Source organism: Lissotriton helveticus, chromosome 10, assembly GCF_964261635.1.
Source record: "Lissotriton helveticus chromosome 10, aLisHel1.1, whole genome shotgun sequence".
NCBI classification, from domain to species: domain Eukaryota; kingdom Metazoa; phylum Chordata; class Amphibia; order Caudata; family Salamandridae; genus Lissotriton; species Lissotriton helveticus.
Genome location: NC_136071.1, coordinates 777708507 through 777721565, shown reverse-complemented (window position 1 = coordinate 777721565; position 13059 = coordinate 777708507). Strand labels below are relative to the sequence as shown.

Sequence of the window (13059 nt, the reverse complement as noted above, 5' to 3'; positions counted from 1 at the left end):
AAACAAAGGATTGTTCATTTGTGAGGTGCATGTTTCAATCACCCCCTGATATTCAAGTTGATCTAAGATCTCCCTGACTTGTTTTCTAGCTTCTTGCTTAACAGGATACTGCCTCTGTGCAGTAGGTTGATTTTTTAACTGAATTTTATGGTGAGGAGAATCCTCATCCCATCCTACATGATTTTTATATAATGCAGGGGCTTGGGCCACTGCCCATTTTCTAGCAAATGTGTATTTTTTATGAATTGGAATGTGATTTGAGAAGGCAGGCATAATCATTTCTTCGCCATGTGGGTACTCCCTGACAAACTCTGGTGGCCAGTCTTTCTCTGCTAGCAGGATATCATAGCCTTTAGATAGGTTCTCCCAAAAGAGACCTTTTATTTTCCTAGTTTTGTCCCCCTCTATACGTAATGTTATTTCATATAATTTATGGGGCACACTAACTCTGGTGTCTGCAGTTTCCACCTGAATGTATTCATTCGTGTCCACTGTCTCCAGAAGATTCATCAGGATCTTGCGAGCTATGGTCACGTCTGCTGCGCTGTCTCGCATTGTCTGGGCCCATTCTCCGTTCTTGAGTTGTGTCCTCAGAATCCTCGGCATGTTTTATTTTAATACTGGCTACCTTCTTTTTAGGAAATTGTAATTTTTTACTTTGATGAGCAGGTTCCTTGTCTTTGGACTTGACGCGCTCTTCCTTGTGTTCTGATTGTCCTCTTCTTTCCGATTTCTGTGAGAAAGTCTGAAAAGATCGAGAGGGACGTGTATCATTATCTTGATATCTGTCAGGTTTTCTTAAATTATCCCTATTTCTAAGGTTGTATCTTTTTTCAGAGGGCTACGTTGTGGAGACCTGCCCCCCCGTTCTGGAGATCTATTTCTCCGTTGGGGAGACCTTCCTCTGGACTGGAACTGTTTTTCTCTGGGAGTAGTTTGTTTATTACCCTCCCACTTCTTTTTTGGTGTAATGAGATTATTTTTTAATAAAGTTCTTTTCAGGATTTTCAGATAGTTGTGGTTTTAGTGGTTTCCCACCCAAACAAATATACCTAATTCTTCATAGGATTTTTCAATTATTCTGGCAAGTTCAAAAGGTTGTTCTGCTATATCTGTTTCTTTCAATTTTTGGCGGATCGCCACAGAAGCTGCTTCTCCTTTTATGTTGGCTAATAGTATAGCCGAGACTTGCTTAAAGTCTTTCAGTAATTTCATACCTAGATTTAAAGCAGGCTCTGGACCATATTCATTTTGAATCTGTCTTAATACGTCTGGTATAACCGCCATAGACGGAACACCATGTGTTTTTGTGTATATTGAAGCCAAGACTGTGCCCCAACTGTCACAGTCCTCCACATTTGGTGCGATCCCCATTGGAAGGCAGATAGTCAGAATTCTGTGTTTGTCATGAGGTGTAGTATCAGGAAATACTGCTTCTATCTGAGTAATTTTTTGAGCTAACCAGAATGGAATTTGTTCCCGTTTTGCGGGTAATTTGCCAATGACTGATTGTGTAGTCTGTGGTGTAATTTTATTTGTGTTCCCCTGGTGAGGGGTGTGCTGTGGAATTCTTATTGCTGGTTGGACTGTTAAAGTCCGCATGACATATTGGACCAACTGTCTATGTATTTTAATTAGTTGTTTTAGCTGAACTAAAAGTTCTCCGCTTGACATTTTTTCAATGTCCGGATGTGGTGTATAGCCGGCTAGAACCGGCCATGTGGCTCCTGGTCTACCTAGTGGATCGAGCCTGGTGAAGTGTTTTTGATGTTTTAGGGCGCCATTAAACCAGAGCTGGTGCTCTTGGTACGTTAGTGGAATTTCAATGTCCTCAAAAGGAACGTATTCCGTTGGAGATTCATCTATTTTGTAATAGTGGAAATCGCGTGTCACAGCATGTGCTGCTTGAAAATGTATCCAGGAATAGAATACCTCTGTCTGCCGATATTCATGGGCCTCTACCACAAATATGACTGTACCACCTCTTGGTGATACTGCATTATTTATAAGTTTGTACGTTACACTCTTCCTTACATTGACTGGGATGATTATAGCATCCGGGTCATCTTGCCGGAGATTGTGTATTCCGCTAAAAGTTGAGCTGCTAACGCTTCTCTTTCTCTTTCTTCTTCACTTTCCGTCATTTTGCTGACAGAAAGCTTGCAGAGCAAGTTTCAAGGAAACAAAGATTAGGTGCACAATATTTTGGAACACTGTATCCTTCAACGTTGACTAAACCAAAAACTAATACATAGGAATCTCTTCCTACTAGGTTTTGGCGGATATTAACCTTTCACCCACTCCAGACGTCTATTGGAATATTTATGGGAAAAGGGGTCTGTGTGAAAAGCACGACTGAGTTACTCTAGCATCTAGCGTTAAATTATCGCCTTACCAAACGTTGGGCGCCATGGAGTGTAGTTCCGATATTCCCAATAGGCTCTGCGCATTGGAATAACATAATTGATAGTTTAGACATAGGACTGAGGTCGACTAGGTCTCTATTGAATATGTTAGACTTAATTATGAATGCCAGCTAGCTCAGAGGTCACTAGAAACGTTCTCGAGTAAACAAGAAGGTGTTGACTTTCCTGAATAGACAAGAAGGGATTAGTTTCTAACAACGGCATAAACATCCGCTGAACAATGGGAGAAGGATCACTTGTCCTGCATAACCAGGGTATGCAGGAGGAACGTGGGGTGTCCCGTGTAAAAGACCCTCATGCACGTGATGGGAATGTTGGTAACAGCGGTTCTTACCCATGATTAAAACAGTAGTGATCTGGTGACGTGGACAGTGCTGGGAATAAAATACCCGGACAGCCAGATGATTCAATTTATTATGTCTGGATTCGGGTAACTAGAAAGAACTTATAAAAGTGCGTTTAATGGACTGATTATGGGTTTTAGCGCACTTAAAGTTAGTGGTTAAAAATGGCCAACATGTTTCAGACCAACATGCTTAATTAGGACTTATGGGCTTTCTTCAGGACCACCAGTGAATTAGTGAATCAGGTGACAACTAACAGTGTGTATTTTATGTGAGAAAGAGGGAAATTATCAACCTGTTTCTTGGGAAAAAAGGTCACAGTGTACCTGTAATTAGAAAAATAAAAGACAAAACTGTACATACATGGGGTTGGGGTCAAGGGAGACACACACAGTAGCACTCTGCTACATTCATTCCAAAATCATGGTGGATTTTGTGACAACTAGAAAATGACAATACTTTATAGATCCCACAGTCCTTGGCAGTGTCAACTCTCTCTTTCTCCATCTCAAAAAATTCATGCATGAGGTGGCTTATTTTATAATGTGATCCCACAAGGGGCGATCCATATACATGACCGTTTCAGAAAACATGCACATAAGTTGATAGACAATGCATGCTGATACAGTGGCTATTGGGCGGCAAGCATGCATGAAGTTGTTATACACAATGTGAGCCCTGTATGTGGTTTGTTCGGAAATCGGGGATGTTTCCTAGATTATGCATCCTTAAAAAATATAGCATTAACCCATCGTGTGCAAAAGAATGCGCTAAATCGGTGTACTCATTTGTTAAAAAGTACCAGTGGTATAGTTATATAAACGTATAATGCTTCATACCTTGAGTGTACATTTTACACTTTTCATCGGGTGGACGGGTATCGAGGGGGCTTAACTAAGAGCGGGGAAAGAATAAAACAGAATATGAGCAAAGATGATACTTGCGGTTCTAGTGAGAATCTCTTCAATTCTGTTGCCAATTTTTGCAACTTTGTTTGTGTGAGGTATTCTTGAGTCTCATTCATCTCCTTATTTATTTCTTCCAATCTTTTCTTGTAGATTGTGATGTTGACAGTGTTGTTAAGTTTTGTCTCCAGAATTTCGATCTTCACCGTTTGCTCATCTGTGAGTCTTGTGGCGGTCTTAATAATCAGGACAAGGTAGTCCCTTGTGCACTTCCACGAGATGGCTGACCAGTCTTTTCTGAAGGCTAAGTCTTTTAGAAAAATGCTGGGTGCGTTGGTTACCCAGAGGCCTCTGGGAGCCGCATTTACTCTAAGGTATTCCGTCACAATAATACCGTGGACAGCAGTTCTGACTAGCTCTTTTATGACTTCCGTAAGTTCATCCCAATCTGTGGAGTTTGATAGAGTCTGAGTGAGGTCACTAGCCAGAAAAAGTGGGGGTCTTGCCAGTATTGCGTCGATTTCTTCAATGGAGTAGCTTAATCCAAGGTTTTCTGCCATGGTTAGATTACCAAAGCTGTGACTCAATCATAGGGTTACTATGAATAGAGTACGTATGTTCTTTTCTCCCACAGCTGTGCGCTGCTTGATATCTGTCAATCAAAGAGGGGAGGAGGAAGTCTGATCCATTCAGTTTCCTATAATAATATCCGCTGATGAATGGGAGAAGGATCACTTGTCCTGCATAACCAGGGTATGCAGGAGGAACGTGGGGTGTCCCGTGTAAAAGACCCTCATGCACGTGATGGGAATGTTGGTAACAGCGGTATATGTTGGTTCTCCGCTCTTCATTCACGTGTGTGCATAATTATCGAGTCAGTATGGTTATGCAGCCTCCACCAGGAGGTTCTTACCCATGATTAAAACAGTAGTGATCTGGTGACGTGGATAGTGCTGGGAATAAAATACCCGGACAGCCAGATGATTCAAAATGGCCAACATGTTTCAGCCCAACATGCCTAATTAGGACTTATGGGCTTTCTTCAGGACCACGACTGTATGCCAGTGCAGTATTATCGCCCCAGACGTAAATATTATGGGGGTATTAGTGGCTCCACTGTTTAAAGGCCAACAAAACTGAATTTACTATTATGACGAAAGTGAGACTTCCGTGATATGTACAAATTCCGTTTTACAAGTGGAACCCACAAGACAATTGTTGGGGTAACGAAGAGTTGAATAAGTAGTCAAATTAATATCTCTTACCAAGCCGAGACATTGTAAGGCAGAGGAAAGACTTCCTTTTTTTGGACATAGTCTGTCTTCCATGCCCATGACCGCAATCGTCAACATGCACCTTGTTAAATATCGAAATCCGGGCAGAGAAGACCATATGAGCCCTTTCATACATATCACAATAGGGTACCCAAATTCAGGAATTAAAAGAATTGTTCCACACTGTTTAAGTATGACATAGAGATCCGCAAGTTTAAAAGGAACCCGGTAGCGCCTCTAGCCGTTTGTCGGTCGACAGGGCAGCGTCAGCACAAGCGGCACACGAGGAAATGAGCGTTAGGTAGAAAGAACGCGCTCGCCGGTCTTCCAGGGAATTCAAAACCGCAAGTATCATCTTTGCTCATATTCTGTTTTATTCTTTCCCCGCTCTTAGTTAAGCCCCCTCGATACCCGTCCACCCGACGAAAAGTGTAAAATGTACGCTCAAGGTATGAATCATTATACGTTTATATAACTATACCACTGGTACTTTTAACAAATGAGTACACCGATTTAGCGCATTCTTTTACACACGATGGGTTAATGCTATATTTTTTAAGGATGCATAATCTACGAAACATCCCCGATTTCCGAACAAACCACATACAGGGCTCACATTCTGTATAACAACTTCACCTGATAAGCATGCTTGCCGCCCAATAACCACTGTATCAGCATGCATTGTCTATCAACTTAAGTGCATGTTTTCTGAAACGGTCATGTATATGGATCGCCCCATGTGGTATCACATTATAAAATAAGCCACCTCATGCATGAATTTTTTGAGATGGAGAAAGAGAGAGTTGACACTGCCAAGGACTGTGGGATCTATAAAGTATTGCCATTTTCTAGTTGTCACAAAATCCACCATGATTTTGGAATGAATGTAGCAGAGTGCTACTGTGTGTGTCTCCCTTGACCCCAACCCCATGTATGTACAATTCTGTCTTTTATTTTTCTAATTACAGGTACACTGTGACCTTTTTTCCCAAGAAACAGGTTGATAATTTCCCTCTTTCTCACAGAAAATACACACTGTTAGTTGTCACCTGAATCACTAATTCACTCGTGGTCCTGAAGAAAGCCCATAAATCCTAATTAAGCATGTTGGGCCATTTTTAACCACTAACTTTTAGTGCGCTAAAACTCATAATCAGTCCATTAAACGCACTTTTATAAGTTCTTTCTAGTTACCCGAATCCAGAGCGGAGAACCAACATATACCGCTGTTACCAACATTTCCATCACGTGCATGAGGGTCTTTTACACGGGACACCCCACTTTCCTCCTGCATACCCTGGATATGCAGGACAAGTGATCCTTCTCCCATTGATCAGCGGATATTATTATAGGAAACTGAATGGATCAGACTTCCTCCTCCCCTCTTTGATTGACAAACCGCATAAACATGACAACTTTGCTCCCTCCAGAATAAGGAGTATATCTCCAGAGTCGCGGAAAAAATAGATAACTAATTCACTCAGCCAATCGTGCATGCTTAGTTTCACCAGAAGCGCAGAGAAATAGAGAGACGGGCGTTTTCAATAGAAGTGGTTATTTATTGAACAGTCTTCTTTCTGATGCAAGAGAAGTGAGTTGCCACAATTGCAATACTTGTCATAAAGTAAAGTGCGTACAGTAAAAGGAGTATTATAAAATAATACTCTACAAGCATGGTATGGTTTCTAAGCCATACGGTGTTTAAAATAGATAACATATATACATAGATAAAACCATGACTAAACGTACTCAACTGGTGCTTCTAAGATACGCCTACCCCGGTGTACCTAACCTAAGCCTAGTACGTGGGAAGGAGTAAGTGAGCTTGTAGTTTAAGTTAAGTTTTTGCCAAGAATCTGAATCAAGAATTCTCTAAGGATCTAATCAGCTCCGTACCTTGGTTATAGAATGAAGGAGGTCTTGTATCTCTTTCTCAGGACTCGATCTCCCAGCAACCCACAAGGGTGACTGGAAACACTGGAGCTGGATTTCTCGGCAGGAGAAAAGATAGCGTCTCTCTCAGTGCGTCAATAGGAGGGTCGGCTTCCTTCGGCACTTGCCACAGCAGGGCATCGGGCAAGTGGATAGCTGATCTGCTCCAAACCACGGCGTGTCTTGTTAGGGCAGCTGCTGGTATATTTATACCTGGAAGGTGCCAAGTTTGACGTAAGGTTGGACATAAGACGTCACTAAGAACTCACAGTTCTTTTTAGGACTCCAGGAGTTCTAGGACAAATCAATACAGAAGCAGGGGGAATTCCCGGGCTGCTGGAGGCTTGGTTTGTTTAAGAACGCGTTGTGCTTTCTAGGAGTCTATGGGAGTAGCCTTGCCGTATTTGGACTGCATTGGCTATGACTAAATATTGATATGATTCTTATGCCTTTATAAGGATATGATTTGTTATAACCACATAAGGGCATAAATCGGGAATATTTAAATAGGGTCCTAGATACGTTTACAACAAGGGAATAGGGCCAGAAATCTGTGTTATATCCTCATTGTGATATTTATTACTACCCAGCCTCGCTGTCGCCTAGCTGCTCTGCCAGAGTGAGAGATGGTAACGGAATGTTGGTGTGACTGTGATGAATGGAATGCCTGGATGCCTGTAGGAATGAGTGGTGACAGTTGGAGATGGGCTGAGCAGCAGGGAGGCTGCTCCTGGTTGGGCTGGAAACTGGGCTGGAGAGATGGCTGGCAACAAGAATATGGACTAATGTATTTATCTACCTAGAACTAATAAAGAATTCAATGAAACTCTATCTGGCTTCCTGTGTCAACTGGTGTAAGGGCACAACAATATGTAGTTTGCAGAGTTCCATACTCTGAGTGGAATTGCAGAAAAAAAAGAAAAATCAATACATTTCACTTAACACGAGTCAATGATTCCTACATTTAGAATGGATTCAGCATTTTCCTTAAGGATTAGAGAGTGTGTCTAAAGAAGGTATAAATTACATGTATAATCGGAAGCAAAATGTTAATAAATATATATTTTTTTAAATTGGACCACCTAGGAGGAAAGGTACAACCATCAATAAGATTATAAAGTAAAATAAAGTGGGGTGCACAAAGACTAGTTCAAAACCAACAAAACAATGAGTGAACTCTAGCAAACAAACTCAAGAAAAAAGGCTTATGATGATCCATAGGATCATTGTGGTAGTGAAAAATGAAAACCAGTGATACTGGGAATTAAAAAGGGGCCAAGACTTATAAGAATTTCTGACCCCCACTAACCCCAAAATATGAGTTGCTGCTCTAATGAAATTGAAAAGCTACAAAATAATTACTAAAAATTTCGAGTCCCCCATCTGTCGCTTGATTTATCTATATCTGAGATCTATAAGAAGATTTAATGACCGAATTTCATTATTATTTCTCATATTTTCTTCCTCATTTACATATTAACATAGCTACACAGTAATGAAGGAAATCTATCTTAGCAAGCACCCATTTAGGTTATCAGACCAATAATAAAAAAAATAACCTGGTATGGATGACCAATTAGCACATCGGCCGTACAAAATAGGGCGTGAAAAAGCCGGTACAAGAAACCAAGACCGGAAGTAGAAAGCTATCCTGTTGATGCCACGTGGGTACCTTTCTACTTGGAAACAGAATACTAAATTCGCACTGCAGATTAAACTAAAATACGCTGTAAAATGACACAATATGTAAATGACAACAAATACTCTCTGTTCTGTATTCCAAACCGCTATTGGACACCCAAAACACCATCCATTAGTAGGGATCTGTTAGAGCAGGGCTCTGATTTGTTAATTTGAGCATTTATTCACTCTCTAATTGGTTGCTATGCCACTTCCATTTTTGCTGCTGAAGGATATCTGAATCCATTCGTTTTTCGAAATTCAGAACGTGCTAAAAGTTTCAGGACTACATTAGACCCCGATGAAGCAGACAGGGCAAAAAAGTTGACAATTACGGGCTGTGAGATGCGACTTCATTTATCTTTAAATACTACATTTATTCTTTACCACTTTATAGGGGAGCAAAAAGTGTACACTTTTTTTGCAACCTTTGCTATAAATCTGCACCTCTTGTACCTCTAAAGACTTGCTAACTGCCACAATTTGAATATTTATGCACATCTTTATGCCACTATTTTCTAAAAAACTCGGAATTTATCCACTAATTAAGTTCCATTTCTGCACTTTAAAAAAAAAAAACAGTTTTGTATACTGTTACCAGCTTTAGGGTTCTTGAATGGAGTTCGGCCTGTTGTGAAGGAAGCCTAGGTTGTATTTGTTCTGAATTAATTCAGAACTGTGCATTCAGTAAATCAATCCTTAAGAGGCAATGTCGTGTTGTCATTACATACTCCCTCAAGGAGTAAGTACAAGGCAGCCCCTAAGCTTTTGCCTTGATTGTTGCAGTATAGGCTAACCACGTTTCTACTTGTTAGGACTAGATTGAATCTGGCCTAAATTTCATATCTCTGTGAGATTAAAAAACACCCAGAAAGGTTAAGAGAGAGCATCTGCATAATAATGACATTACAAATCCTAGACTGTGTGAAGCAATTAACCTGCATCAACACTCACCAATTCTAAAATCTGAGGTAATTTTCTTAATTTCACTCACGAGAGCAGTTCCAAGACTTTTCATATTCTCTAAATCATCCTTCATCGAAAACGACAAATCCATCAGATAATACAGATCAATTGGGTAGTCTTCAGCTCTTTTGAATTTTAAAGTAAATGTTTGTGGTTCTCCTAGTTAAAGAAAAAAGAACTCGTCAAACAAACAGAAGAATCAAAATAATGAAAGGCCTTTACTTTCACGTATAGGAAAAGGCATTGCACCTTTTAATTTCTATGTAAAAAAAAGTGAAGTGCAAGTGTTTTAAACACGAAAAGTCAATACATTTGGTTAAAACGTGAAAGGTAGCGTTGGTCAAAATTTCGAGGGAATTTTGCAACATGCAAAAGTTACACTTTTTTTCTTACATGCACAAAAGATTATGGGGTTATTTCTGATTAAGGGTTGTTTTGCAGGAGGAGATAAAAGCACAACGAGTTTGCATTTAGGCACACTTTGATGGACAGTGCAATGAGTTTACCTTAACGTATTTACCTTAAGGAAATACCCTGCCCGAAATACATTACAAATGATCCTTGTGCTGCAGGCATTCTGCCTGCTCTTCACTTAAAAAAAAAAATAATAATAATCCATGGAAGGTGCATGCAAAACTATTTTCCATCTGCCTAATGCATTTTTTTAAAAAAAACATGAATAAATAGATAAGCAAATTATTTAAGAAAAATAATAATTCTTTCACTTCTAATGCCCGGTGCTCATTTATTTTGTTTTGTGTTGTCTCTTGACCAATTGAGTTCTGATATACACAGAAGCGAGAAAGTAATTTAGCAGGTACAGTTGTGAGTCCAAACCAATAACAGAGAAGCCACACACTTCACCCTAACATTCTTCTGTGACTGGCAACAGAAATCTTGCAGTTTAATGACAATATATAATGACAATATAAAGTATTCTGTTATTTGAAGTGTCCTAAAACGTCTGCCCTCAGACCCAAATCAATAGCATTCCAGGATTAGGCAACCTACTTTCCCAGAGACCAACCAATATGCTCTGGACTAGGCAAGAGTTGGCCATCGAAGGATACTTACTGAGATGTAACGGGCTACCTGCTTTATGTTTCCATAGGCATAGGTATAATACAGTCAAAAACGAGATTAAGGGCTCTGGCAGACTCAAACTGGCGCTTTAAGAGCTGGTTTGACATTGTCATGTTTTTTCAAGTTCAAACACATATTGGCAGTATCACCCTCGACTGACTTGAAAACTGTATTGTGGTGTTTTTTGATAGATTTAACAGCAGACTCTAAAATAACCTAATATAATAGTGCAAGTCTACCGCAACCAAACATTTTGTCAGTTCCATCTGATTGCTGCAAGTTGATGTTTGGGACAAAAGTGAGATCTGCCTTGAAAATTATACACACAATCCAGTCTGTCTGTGATGTGCCCTAGTGATTGGGAAGTTATGAGTCCCAGACTAAAGAGAAAGAACATTAGGACAGTTGTTGGGTCTTTTCGTCTTTTGCCCCTAGCTTTTGCTCATCGATTAATGACAGAGTATCGTTATCTGATAGCATAAACTGGTCTGACGGATTATTGTACTGCTGAATGTCTAATTATCCAACAGCAACGGACATGGAGAAATGCACCTGAGCAAGGAGACTCATATAGCCCTTGATCAATATCAGGGAATGGGAAAACGAAGGATCTCAAGAGAGCTCTGCATGACGCCTTATGCTTAAAGGACAGAACAAGTCTGTGATGGAACATATAGAACTGCTTTAAAAAAATAGACATATCCAGATAGTTGATAAGAGGGTCCATGTTAGTTGGGCGATTTCTCACTTTGAAACTATGAATTTTAGAATGAAACATTAGGTTTGCCTAAGCTAGAACTGGTTGAAAATAAACGCTGTGACATAAGGCTACGATGACCAATATGCACAATACTTACAATATTTTCTAATTAGCTTCATTCTCGGGTAGACTGTTAGAAATGTCCTTACATGAAATGGGAGGATGTTAAGACCTACATTTTACGTTAATGGATGAAACAATACAATTAAAAGGCAACAGGTGTTATCTCACCTACCCAAGTTAAAATCAGATATTGCCCTATTCCAGGAGTCTCATATTTCTGAGGTTGAAGCTTTAAAACTAAAGAGATGCTAGGTGGGTCATGTGTCCTACTCTCCTGCTAAGGGTAAGAAAAATGGAGTTCTGATGTTATGCCATAAAAAGTGACATGTTTCTATTCTTCATCAAGAATGAGATGTTGATGGTCGTTGGGTCAATACTGATGATAAAATCTTTGCAAAGATTCTGGCTCTTCGCATGAATCCACTCTTACCTGATCTTTTTGGCCCAGAATAATTAGGTTTTCCTAAGGGACGGCTTGCCTCAGACAATTTGCGTGTCTTTTTTAATGTCCTAAGTAAAGCCTCTTCTTTAGATCACCCCTTGGCTGAGATCTCCTTAGATGCTGAGAAAGCATTTGATAGAATTATTGGGATTTTATGTTTCATGCTTTGAAATGGGCTGGGTTTCCTCCTAAATGTCTTACTTTTATTTCTTTATTATACTCCGGCCCCTAAGCGTCAATATTTGTTAATGGTATGACCTCAGATTATTTTTCATTACACAGGGGTGTCAGACAGGGATGCCCCTTATACCCTTTGCTATTTGTTTTAGCTCTGGAACCCTTTTTAAGCAAGATTCAACAGGATGACAATATCACTGGTTTTCATTTTGATTCTCATCAGGTTAAACTCTCAGTTTATGCTGATGACATTCTTTTATATTGCTCTGACCCTCACTTTTCCCTTCCTTTCTTTCTTCAACAAGTATCCTCCTTTTCTAAAGTTTCCGGTTATTGACTCAATGTTGATAAGTGTGAAATCTTACTTTTAAATGCGTTATGTCAAAAACACCTTTTTGAACATTCAGGTTTCTCCTGGCAACCTTCTAAGATCAAATACTTGGGAATATGGTTCGCTCCTCTATTATCTGAAAAAATTGAATGATACCAGTACTCGCTGGAATCCTCTCTTTTTATCTTGGTGGGGTCGTCTAGATTCAATAAAAATGATGCTATCACATCTTATATTATACACTTTTTCCATGATTCCTCCTCATATTCCTGATTAATATTTTAAAAGAATTGAATCTGATGGAGCGAGATTTTAAAATAAATTTGTTTTTGACTCGCAAAGTTTAACTTCCATAACAAAATAATTATATTAACGTGAATGGAGTGAATATTATTAACCAACCTAGATTAAAATTGCAAAACATTTCATAAGGGACTAATATGTGTGCTCATATATGTGCTTTGTGTTGCAAATGCTAGTCTGTGAAAAATAATAAACTAATCTTGTCTATTGTCTTTGTCGGAATTAAATGCGGCTGTTTTATTAATGGCATGTGCTTATTTCTGTGAGCTCACGATTTATCTTTCCGTCTTTATGTTGCACAATTCTGTTTGTTGCTTCATTTGCTTCTGCGAGGTAACATAGATTAATGGGTTAATAATTAGCAAAGGTGGGT

General features: G+C 39.5%; 1 pseudogene across 1 annotated transcript in view; it reads right to left on the bottom strand.

The window, feature by feature from the left end:
* The window catches only part of LOC144784514 (integrin beta-1-like), a 369893-nt pseudogene that overhangs the window by 247659 nt on the left and 109175 nt on the right, over window positions 1-13059 (bottom strand). The window contains exon 5 of the transcript XR_013601670.1: window positions 9516-9686. The product of XR_013601670.1 is annotated as an integrin beta-1-like (transcript). The remainder of the gene's footprint in view (window positions 1-9515; window positions 9687-13059) is intronic.